The 11,144-nt window shown below is 30.8% G+C and overlaps 1 pseudogene; it reads left to right on the top strand.

The window, feature by feature from the left end:
- The first annotated feature begins 9,902 nt into the window (after window positions 1–9,902).
- On the top strand, window positions 9,903–10,021 carry LOC112476185 (annotated as a pseudogene).
- The last annotated feature ends 1,123 nt before the right edge of the window (window positions 10,022–11,144 follow it).

Raw genomic sequence — 11,144 nt, 5'->3', positions numbered from 1 at the left:
TAAAAATATTTTTAAATTTATTATTAAAATATTAAAGTTTCTTTATAGAAAGTACCCTACCCCCTGAACTCTAAAACAAAGAGTAAAAATGATGAAAGATAATGTGTTTATTCATTTGCTCTTCAACTTAACCCTTCCCCTCAAAACCAAGTCTTTAACATACTGATTTAAGAAACTAGAAGTACTGGCATTTATTGTTTAATGTTTCATAGGTTCTCTTCCCAAGAGACTTTAAATTATTATCCTAGAAATAAATATTGCCCCTAGATTTCTAAAGTATGCTTTGTAACCTTAATACCAGGAGCTATTATTTACACAGACATATTTCAGATGCTATATAGGTATTTCATGGAACTAGACTTTTCCACACCAAAGCAATAACTACTTCAATAAAGTTGTACTATCATTAGTTTTTTACATTGTATTTAGAAAGTAAGAAAATAATTTGACCAACTCTGAGACTTAGATGATCAATTCCAATTCATATTGTGACGGTATTTCTAAACTCTTTAATTTAGACTTTTTGAAAATGTCATTTCAGCAGATTCCTAAGATTTTACATTTTAGAATCCCAAACTTCTTTTTCTCATTTGGGCTTCATGGTGAAGTGGAAGGAGAAATAAAGAAGAGATAAAATGAAAATATTTCTTAGTTTTTTTAAGACTACTATTGCCAATCATTTGTTGTTTATAGTAAGGTGTCATGGACCTTATCCTCACAGCGATTTCTTCTTCTCCTTAATCTCAAGAATTTGAAAGTAAGAGAAACACAAGACCCACAAAAAGACAAATCCTAAGGTCAGTCTAAAATACTTAAGAACATCGATATGCAAGAACATCTGTTACGGGCCATAGAGTTCACTTGAATATATTAACATAATAAAAAAGGGATGTGTTTCATTACAAAGGGGCATTGGTTAATTCTATAGTCATAACATAAAAAAAGTAATTTTAAAAAATTTAGTATGGCCATTTAAGCCAAACCCAGTGGATAGGAGAGTAATTGTTATCATTATTATAGCAACTAACACTTACTATGAGCATCCTATTGCTCTTAACCAGCAAAGAATACTGACGCCCTTTACGAAACATCCCCCATTGTGAAGTGGACATACTAGATCATTAAATTTTTCTTTCATCATCTTTCCCAGTTTGTACTGTTCTCTTGTTGACCAAAGAAACTTTAGATTATGATCTGTCCTTATATAAGGGTCTTCCTAAAAAATAAATAAATAAGTGATGACCATATGGAATTCAAGTTTTCCACTTCAAAGGCTAGGAGTGCCTCACAGGAAATATAGAAAATGACTTTGATGATGATGTGACTTGTCATCTAAGAACGTCTATAGGAAATGAATGTGCTGGTCAGTCTGGTCACCGGAACAATAAGTTCTTATTTTTAATGAACAAATTGGCACTCTACTGTCTACCTCGGTTATGTGTGTATTTTCATTATTCATCCCCGGACATTACCAGTGAGTCTTTGGAGATTCGTGGTGCTGAATCAGTTCTAACAGTCCTTATCACCACCACCTTCATCTACTAAATTAGTTTTCAAAGAGAGACCAAAAAAGGCTACATACTGTATGATTCCAACATTCTAGAAAAGGCAAAACTGTGAAGAAAGTAGAGTGCAGAAGAGGGGGATGAATAGCTGAAACATGGAGGATTTTTAGAGCAGTGAAACTAATCTGTATGTTATGATAATAATGAATACATGTCATCACACATTGCCAGGAGTGAACCCTAATGTAAAGCATGAACTTTGGGTGATTATAATGTCACATTCTAGGTTCACTGAATGTAACAAATGTGCCACTTTGCTGCAAGATGTTGATAGTGAAGGAAGCTATGGGTGCCCACCGGGAATTCTCTGTATCTTCTGCTCAATTTAGCTATGAATATAAAACTGTTCTAAAAGGGATTTGAAATTTGTGTGCTTAAGTATCTCTAACTTAACATAGATTCTTAAAAATCTACAAAAAGAAATCAGACATGTGCCTGCTATGCTTACTGCACAGTTAATTCTATCAAAAGCAACACAAGATTGACATCCTTATTCCAATATTCAAGATGAGAAAGTGTAGTTCTAAGTGTTAAATATCTTACTCAGAGATTGCACAGTGATAATAAGATTCAAACTTGTCTGTCTGAATCCATGATCTGAGCTTCATTACTAAACTATGCTCTTTGAGTAGAAAGTGTAAAACTCTGTCCTCTCTATGACTTGCCCTACTTTGGGCCACTAACCTCATTTATGTAGAATATTTATTATTCATTAAATGTTCATGATTTTTATTGTCTGAGATGGTTTATATCATTGAGTTCTCACCCCAATCCTAGAACATAATTTTTATTAGCTCTTGTCATTTAAATGGTGAAACTGAGTCTGGGAAAGATTAAATTATTTGTATAAGCTTGTGTTTCAAAACCAATTTTATATGAAGTCAAAGCTCCTTTCAAAGTGACACATTTCTTGTAAGACTTGAAACTTGCTTGATTTTTCTCAGTGATATTTTCATTATCTACTTAAGAGGTATCAATCATATAAATTGACATGAAATTATACTTTTAAGTTGCCATTTTTTCTTTTTCATAAATTTTACCTCATCATAAGGAAAGGGACTTCATGATTTTGCTTGTACAAAATTTTCATTAAGTAAAATGCATTGAGTGCCTTCTGTCTAACTGGAATTATATCAGTGAAAAATAGCCTCATGGAACTTATATTCAGGGGAAAGCTGACATATAATAAAAATATTAGATAATGCTTTGAAGAAAAATAAAGAGGAATAAACATTAGAGATTGAAGAGTGTATCATCTCTTTTGAATAGTGTAATCAAAGAAAGCCTCCCCCAACTGATGACATTAAAGCACCTAAGAGAGAGGCATAATTCTAAAATTTTCAGATAATCGGCTATTATTTCGATATGTGTTAAACTTATATAAACCACTTTTGAAGATGTAAATAAGACACTGCATGATTGATATTCCAGGCACAAATATTGGTAATCACCTCATTCATAGGATATTTTATGTGACAGCCAAAGGTTAAATTTCAAAAATGTCCCAAAATCATTGTTATAAAACACACATGCCTTTATTTTACCAATCACTCCTGCCTTAATCAGTGCCCGTTGTATTTTATTTGACACATGATTACTAGTTAGTAATCTATCTGAAGCTTCTCCTGGCAACTCAGAAGTGGAATATATTTTGCTAGACAGAGAGATAAACAGTGACAATTGACATCTGTCAACCTGAATTCAATAGAAGATAGAATAATAAATAAATAACAATATAGAAAATATGAAATGATGGCAGGCTAGGTTAGGTACTTAAGAGTGAAATAGTAAAGATATTTTAATAATCTTTGATAGCATTCAGAATATTTGAGAACATATAGCTTAATAAATAATCACAACTTTGTTCAATGTAAATGGTAAGCTTTAGGCATCTAGATACACCACTTTGAGAAATAGCATTCTCTAGACTAGCTGGGTTGCTTAGATAATGAGCTATTTGAATATTATGGGGCCACAAAAATCATGATTTATACTCAAATAAATAATGTTATGATTTATTTCTTACATGCTGCATTTGAGGTTATATTGATGCATCAGTGAAAGCAGTCTGAATAATATCTCTTTACATCTAAGTTTCATTCTTATTTGAAAGTACTCTCAGAATCTTCAAATATTTCAAATAAAGCTACCTATTTCAGCAAAAGAGCAAGCTAAATTATTATTAAGGCAGTGTTTTAAAATGCATGTTTAATCTAAACATTATAATGATTTAAATGATCCAATCCAATAAAAATTATAGGTATAAAAAATAAACATATAAACAAATGAAAATCCATTACTCGGTAAGATCTTTTATCCTTTTTTCCACTAGAGTTGGGGGCACATTAGAAACAATGACTTGCATATCCAGCTGATTGAATACAGAGACCTGAAAGAAGAAAAAGTCAGAATTTGTTTGGCTTTTACTCATTAACACTTCTATAATTAAAAATAACTTTTATTTCTTTTCTACTATGCGTAGACATTTGTAAATTTAGGAATAAATGATTTTTTTTGGTTATGCAACCTTCCATAGACATGGAGGCATGTTGAGAACAATAGAATGTTGCTTACTTAGAAGTTACAGAACTCTAAACGACTTCTACTGTTGTAGATTTTGTTTGTTTCCTTGGTTATTTACTAGGACATGAGAGGTGTTTTGTTTTGGTTTTTGTTTTTGAATGTATTCTTGAAGGACACTCAGAAGAATGAAAAACACAGCCTTTAGATGTTATAAATATCATAAGATCATTTATTCATTGTGACTAAAAATCTGGGATATGACTACTTAGAATAATTCATTCCATGTAATCATCATAGATAGTCTTTAAGTCTGCTTTAGCCAACTTTATGTATATGTAGATAAAGAGATATATACATACAAATTTACATATGGGTTAAATAAATCTGAACAGCTGTTTATGAATTTGTTCTATTTATTTAACATTTACAGAATTCTTTCTATTCTTATTTAGAAAAATGAAGAAACTAAAAGCATTTATTTCCTGCTTAAAAAATACGCTTTATTTTTTTCCCTCGATATTCTACAGCCTTTAACTCATTTAACTCTATCATATCAGGTAGTTATAATTATTCCAATTTTATATCATAAAAATGATAAAAAAGAGATATTTAATAACTTGGATCCAATTAGCACAGGCTGTCTGTCTCTTTATTATTGCCCAATATGGATATAAAAAAAAGTAAAGTCAAACCATATATTGTCCTGCATGTAAGTTATACACTATTAAAATTATATAAATGCATATATATCAGAACCATAAATTGAATATTCTAGGTTAAGTATATTTATCACCATATAGCTAAACATAATTTATCCTAGGAGATGATTTTATGTTCACAATTATTTTTGATATAGCTGCTCACAGATTCTCTATCAGGAGTCAGAAACTCAAAGTCTTCAGGGACCAAGAGATAACCTAAATAAGCGAAGTAGCCAAAAGTATGAAATGATAGGGATATATAGAAGTAAGCCTACGACTCATTTGAAGAGGTCACCTACTAACTCATCTCTAGTGAATATTACTATGTGGTAAAACAGGTCCAGATTTGAAATATTTACAACTAATTAGAAATTTCTAATTAGAAATTTTTCAAACCATTGTGTGAGCCCGATAGTTATGTTTTACAGTCTATACTAAGCCAGGCATCTGTTCTACTACCACCTGTGAGCAAATAGTTAACAATGCCTATTACAACTCTGCATCCCTAACTCGTTATAGGTCCCTGGAACTAAATGTTTAAATTTTCCTTTAACATGTAGACGAATCTTGATAGTGTCTTAACAAATAATATAAGTTCATTAGAAAAGGGATTATCAGTTTTGGGGTAAATTTCTTTTCTTATCCATCCTGAGTAAAAAAAGAGAAAGAAGTTATACAGAAGTATTTTTATTTTGTTCATATTTCTTTATTTTTGTTCTTAGTAGTATAAACACATGCCCCAAATTTTGATTTTTCAAAGAAATCCAACATCCTTGAATTCTTCTATCATCTATAGTAAAGATATTTAAATCTTTAAGGTAAGTAGGTATCATTTATGTTACTTTTCTAGTACAGCCTCTTTGCAAATAGTTCCAGAAATATGCACGACAGTTTATTATAACAAATATTAACAAAATTGAACTTATATAGCAGAATTTTTTTAATGTTTGGTACAATAAACTAACACTTATATTTTCGGAACTATTTACAAATGTTTGACCACTATGCCGTATAATTGAAACTAATATTAGAAAATAATATTTAATGTCAACTGTAATTGCAAAATAAAAAACTATTAAAACATTTTTATAAAATTGTTTAATTTCATTCTTTATGTGTTGATTACTAATAAAAATGTTTAAGAAAATATTCCTATTGTCAGAATCCATCTTTGTCGCTAGGTATAGTCAAAAAAAAAAGGAGGAACATTTGTGAAACACGAAATTCTAAAACAGAGATTGCCATTTTATATGTTTTATTTCTAAATCCTTTTAATTTTTCATCATAAACCTCTTACGTTTCCTTTTTTGTCCTCATTTTTTCCTGTATAGTTTAAACAGTGCCATCCAGTAGAAATATAATTTGAGTCACAATACATGTTGCTTATCATTCAACTAAGATGAAGATTGAAATTACGAGTACATTTAGTAACAAGAAACAATTGATCATGTTAACATAAGCAGTTTTAGATGAGTGTTGAGAGCGAGATTATAATTAAGAAGTTTTAAGAGTGATTAGATGCTGAAAAATGAATCAATTCTAATGATTTTTTTCCGGAAAGAGGAACAGAAATGGAGTGGTAGCTAAAAGTAGATGTAGGTCAAGAGGGTTTTTTAAAATTATGTTTTGAAGATAGAAAAAAGAGCAGGGTTATGGGAATAATCAACTAAAGGAAGGAGACTAATATTGATAATGTATATAAGAAATGGGAGAGCTACTCAAACAGTATCTTACAGCTGGTAAGCGGAGGGCTGGATCTGTTGCACAGGTGGAGGTAATGGCTCCAGAAAAACACGTAGAGAATCCATCTAAAAGAACAGGAAATAAAGTAAAGAATGTTGGTGTAAGTTCTGGTAGCTGGATGGATTTAGTGATGGGAGGGATGAGATCACAGCAATAGTGTGAGGCCGTGAGTGAGTGAGAGTCAGATGATGAGAATAAAGGCTGGATTCCTAGGAAGGAGGAAGGGTGTAGAAATAGCAATGTGGTGTACTTTGCCAGTACGTAGTATAAAGACTGTGGCAAACTAATATGGAAAAGAACATAAAAGCCATTACTTGAGAAGGCAGCAGAAGTAGTAACCTCAGGGGAGGTCCAGATTTGCATTATGCAAGGTTTTATCTAAATTAAAAATCTTATCTTCACTCACTCTTACTAAATTTTTTCCCATAGTTTCCTGTTGCTTTTAGGAAAAGTTTCAGTACTTTTAGTATGACCTAAAGCTTTTATATGAACCAGCTAGTTCCATCTTCAGGCCTGTCTCTTATTTACTTTCCCTCTCTCACTCTTCCAGAATGGGTAAATATCTATTGCTTATTTAGACCTGCCATCGTTTCTCTTCCTTCTAGGTTTTGGCATATTTTATTCCCTCTGTGTAAAAGTCTTATTTCTCTCCATATCTCCCTTTTCTTGATTTAAAGGATTTCAGACTTTATAAATAGTATTTTGCTGAGAAGTCTTCTTTGTGCATATGTATTATAACATAAACGTGTAGCATTATGATTTCTTTGAATTAATTTTTCTACATATATCTTGGATAATTTTAAAGGTATATTTTATAATTTACACATAATAGTTTATAGAGTTCAAATGAAAATTCCATAAACTTCACATTGCTTATATATATACTATCTATAGGTGTGTGTATGTATATATATGTACAGTTATAATCTATATAGTTATAATTTATTTGTTTTTATAGTATTTTAAGTTTACTCAGTGACCTTATCAGCCTTAAGTCATCACAATGTGTGTATTTTAAATAACAGAAAGAGAAATAAATTATTTCACATAATGTTTACAGCTACTAATTTGATTGAAAATCTATGTCAACCATAATATCTTCTATGCCAAAAGGCCTAGACTGGCCTTTGTTTATTCTATGCAGCTTTACTGTTGTACATGAGAAAGTTCTGGCCTTCATATCAATCACAATCATGACGATTGGTCATCACTGTTATCTAAAAAGAATAATATTTTATCACTTGAGTTTGTGTGTATATATATATATATATATATATACACATATATGTATACATATATATGTATACGTATATAGACATATATAAAGGTTCAACTTGTCTAGAGAACTAAATGAAGGACACTGTGAATGATAAAGATTTAATAAGATGTAAAGAGCAAAAGAAAAATTACACTTGATTCTGTTTTTAAGTGACAGATAGTTCCAATAATAAATATAATTTATACTAGATTCATCAAAGAAAAGTCCAAATAATGATAGAGATTCCACAGGATAGATGCACTGGTATTGAATATTTTGAATAAATATTAGTATCAAACCGCCCTTGGGAGTAATCCACCACTCAGCTTGTGTAGCCTGAGAAAAAGCAGACTAGAAAGGTGATGTTACTGACTGAAGCCAAATATAACAGTCAAGGCTCATCAAAATCATCAATGGGGATTTTGGTAAAACAAGAAAAAAATCATCCATTGGGACATAAACTTGCTTTAAAATATTTCCTTTTGTTTTCTTAATTACACAAGGCCTAAAAGTCATTAAAAGGTAATAAAAAAATCTTAGGACATCTATAGCACAACTCGGTAAAACATTTTATAATTTGAAGTAGCTCCAGCCAACCCTATTTTAAAAATGAGATCCACAGACCAAATAGAAATCTAATGCTTATGACATTGCTGTCATAATCATATATAAAAACATATGATGTATTCCCAAATGGCAAAAAAAAAAAAAAATGAACAACAACCATAAAGGTGTATTTTTTTATATACTAAACAATAGCTATCAACTATCTGAATGCAAATTAATCAGATATCATAGAAAACCTATATCAAATAAATTTAAATGTTCTATGAGTTAAAAGCACTAACCACTGACTAATATTTTATGTATCCCCTTATCTGAAGTTTTATCTACTTACAAATACATCAGCTTTACCACTTAGTCCCTTCCCATAGTTGTCGGTTGCGATGACTTGAGTAGGACCTCCTCATAGCAGTTTTGATAAGACCTGTATATATTTCCACCACAAATCCTTCTTTTCCTTCTTTAACTGATGGTATCATGCGTCTGTATGCCATGGCATTATAATTGCCAGTATCTTTATCAGTAGCCTATGAGAGGGAAAAACACAGGTTATAAATAATCATGAAAAATTAATTTTTAGTAAAGGACTTCTTTGTTTTTAAGAGTGATGTTCCCTGTGTTGTAATAATACAAAAAGTCAATTTTTTTCTGGATATTATATAGATTTATAGACTTTATGTCCACTTTATGTCGAATGGTTGTCATTAGAATGATAATAACCACTGAACTTTGAATTAAAGGGCATAGACACTAACAGAGTATTCATAGACACTAACAGTCTATGAATCAAGTGGCATGTGAAATGGGTTCATCTCTGAGCTGTGGTCCAAGTTTTTTTAAGGGTGGGATTGATTGTTTACCTAACCTTTGCTTTGTGTATAAGCATAGTATCTGATTGTGTGTGTGTGTGTGTGTCTTGGCAACCTATTTCCTAAAGGGAAAAATATGAAATAAACACTTTTATACCTCAAATGACAATAAGACAAATCAAAGTTCAGAGCTTTTAACCAGTAATCCCAGATATGAATAAAGAGATTTTAATGAGTTAATCCCATCATGTCTTAATTCAAGAGGGTTAGAATATTAATCCAACTTCCTTTTTCATAATCTTGTATCCTGGTTAACCATATTTATTCCTAGTGGTAGTTGCTTATGACCTACATGTTAAGGTTTCTTAATATTTAGAATTTTAAAAAAGTAAATAGTTGCTTAATATAGGTTGTGTGTAAGTGCATGTGTGTGTTTAATAAATCTGTGAGCATAATATATTAGGCTCTCTTTGTAGCTTCTATTTCAGAGAAATTTTTCAGAATGCCAATTTAAGAATTATTTCATAGTGAAATATTTTAAAACAAAATTAATCTTAGTGAATTAATATAGTTATATATACCCTACTCATGATACTATATATATGTATATATATATGTGTAAATGTTACGTTTTTATTACTATTTTCATTATCTGATTATTCTTCATTTAACCAGTAACATTATTCTTAAATATCATGTATCAAACATTTCTGTTCTGCCATTTCAATACCAAAAGTTCACCTACAGCCATGCCACCCTCAGCGTGCTCAAGCTTTTCTGATCTCGGAAGCTATGCAGGGTTGGGCCTGGTTAGTACTTGGATGGGAGACTACCTAGGAATACCAGGTGCTGTAGGCATTAAAAAAATAAAAAATAAAAATAAAAATAATACCCAAAGGTCTACAAAACTAATCGCTTTTAATAAAATAAAAAACTCTCAGAGGAATATATTATTCTAGTTATATATCTTAGTGCTGTCCAATAGAACTTTCTGCAATAATAGAAATGCTCTAAATATGTTCTGTCCAATACAGTAGCCACTAGACACATTTGACTATTGAACACTTGAAAGGAGGCTATTGTGACTAAGTCCCTGAAATTTTAGTTTAGTTTAATTTTAATTAAATTTAAATAGCCAAAGACAACACATTAAGTGGTAAAGTTGGGATACAATAAAAATAATAGTAAATAATATAAATGTGAATTAAGATACAGCATGAGCCTGACTCTCTACCTTCAAATTTGATATATGTATTTAATCTGTTAGACAAGGTCACTTAAAAAAAAAAAAAACAGATATTTCACTTCAGCATAAGAGTATTCCTTGACTTTTTCTAAGAAGTTAAAATTCTCAGCTTTAGAATAGGATAAGCTCTGACTACCACCAGCTCATCTCTTTAGATGATCTGGATGGTTTACATAATGACAGAGCTGAGATTTGGCATTAGAGGAATGGTAATTAGATTTCAACTTTAGGTCCCATTATGACTTAAAGAGAACAAAAAAGAACAAAGAAGATATAGATATCAAAGATTTTCTTTTTAAGTTTTGAACTTCAGAGTTTTTATTCATTTAACAAAGGACAGCATAAGAAATAAAAAAGCATATTTCCAACTAAAGTTAAAATCAGAGTTTGAATCAAGTAATCAATGACATTTCTTTTACATTACTATGAGCAAATTTGGGACTAATGCCAACTCACTGAAAGATCTGGTTCAACACTGTCCTTTAACTTATGATGAACATGGGCATTTCCCCTAAAATAAACTTTTTATTGTTAATGCAAAATTTATTGAGGTATAATATACACATACCAAAAAATGCAAAAATCTTAAATGTTCAGCTCAATAAAATTTTGCAAAATAGTCACATCCATGAGACCAGCATCTGCATCAAGAATTACATTAGCAGCATCCCAGAATGTCTTTCATGGCCTTCCAGTCATACCCAGCTCCCTGAGGAAACCACTATCTTAATTTCT

Source organism: Pteropus alecto, unplaced genomic scaffold (assembly GCF_000325575.1).
Source record: "Pteropus alecto unplaced genomic scaffold, ASM32557v1 scaffold472, whole genome shotgun sequence".
In the NCBI taxonomy this organism is placed as follows: domain Eukaryota; kingdom Metazoa; phylum Chordata; class Mammalia; order Chiroptera; family Pteropodidae; genus Pteropus; species Pteropus alecto.
Note: the sequence above shows the minus strand (reverse complement) of the source record. Positions and strands in the feature narration are given on the sequence as shown.